Source organism: Pygoscelis adeliae, unplaced genomic scaffold, assembly GCF_000699105.1.
Source record: "Pygoscelis adeliae isolate BGI_AS28 unplaced genomic scaffold, ASM69910v1 Scaffold60, whole genome shotgun sequence".
Lineage (NCBI taxonomy): Eukaryota > Metazoa > Chordata > Aves > Sphenisciformes > Spheniscidae > Pygoscelis > Pygoscelis adeliae.
In genome coordinates, this window is record NW_008823954.1 from 1670610 (window position 1) to 1672000 (window position 1391).

Below are 1391 nucleotides of genomic sequence, written 5' to 3' on the forward strand. Positions count from 1 at the left end.
GCGGTGGGGGGCGGGGGGGTGGTGGGGAACCAAACCAAAACCAACAACCCAAAAAACCTCCATGATTTGGAATTCTACTATATTTAAACCAACATCACTAGATGATGTCAGCAGCCTCCAGATATGCACTACAGGAGCCTTTTTTTTTTTTTTCCTAGTGGCAAGAGACACAAAAACCCCAGCCCTGCAATTCTTCTCCCAACAGCTGTATCTGGCAGGTAGACTTGCCAGACAAGACACCATATTTCTCTGTAATGTGTATAATCCCAAAGCAACACAGTGGGAAAAAAACTGTCACAGACTTCTGCTTCTTCATGGAATTCTGTTTCCCTAGTGATACTAGCACAGGGACTTATCTTGCTCTGTAGAGCATAAGTTTCCATGCCTTTGGGTAGTTACCCAGCTGTAGTACCAGTAGTCATCTAGTTACGGCACTCCACAGCTCAGCAGAGGCTGCAGGATTTGCATAGAAAATTGGGTAATTAATTTACTATTAGTTAGCACAAACATCCAAGATGCCATGATCAGAGCAGTACAGTCGCTCTAACTGGCTAGTAGAACATTAGCTCAGGTTTGCCTTTACTGCATAGCCTTGGATTACAGCAGTGAAATAACACAAACACCTTCAGAAGAGCTGACTAAACTCATTTGGTCTCGGCAAGAGAGCTGTCAAGGACATTATATCGTAAAAAGTTAGTTAATCAGGCTTTTAAGACAGGACTTGTCATGCAGCTAAAGTTAAAATTCCAAATGCGTCTTAATAGCTTGAGGAGGAAAAGCACGTACATGCATACAAACCAGAAAACGGCTCTGAAGAGCACCAAAAGTTATGGACATCTTTCAGGGAAACTTGTTTGCTTTCAAGTAGCTGCAAGCATTGTACTTGTCCCAATTTGTCCCAGGTTGTTTAATTCCTGTATATGTCTGTCTCCCAGGAGAAAAAAAAATATCTGTGCCCCTCTCATACCCTTGCAATTTATTAATCAAACGCCTGTGCAACATGCAAAGGGCAACGGTATGTGCACAGTGAACACGGTGAATGTGAGAATTATTTCCACCCCCATTTCTACACATGCTCAAACTGCTTGTCCTGAAGACGAGAGCGGTTTGCCTGCCCCAGGTGCCAGCCACATCTGTGCAGCAGTGCACTCTAGCGTTCACAAGACCAAGTTCTTTCTTCGAAACGACCGCCCTGCAGCTCCGGCTACCGCCACTTGGGTAAAACCTGCATTTATAAGCAATTTCGGTGCGTGCGTTTCCGAAGCAGAAACTTTTCGTGAATTCGCATCACGGCCGCTGCTTTGGCTCCATCTCTTGGGGCAGGTGGGGGAAGGCCCCTGTAGGCCCCGCTACGGTCCTGCGGCCGGGGCCGCAGGCGGCGCATCCCCCTC

General features: G+C 46.6%; 1 protein-coding gene across 1 annotated transcript in view; it reads right to left on the reverse strand.

Annotated features, from left to right (window-relative positions):
- CENPM (centromere protein M) overlaps positions 1–850 on the reverse strand; it is a 6565-nt gene extending 5715 nt beyond the window's left edge. Inside the window, exon 1 of the mRNA XM_009322011.1 lies at positions 799–850. The gene's annotated coding sequence lies outside the window, so the exon portion shown is untranslated. The remainder of the gene's footprint in view (positions 1–798) is intronic.
- Positions 851–1391: the final 541 nt, after the last annotated feature.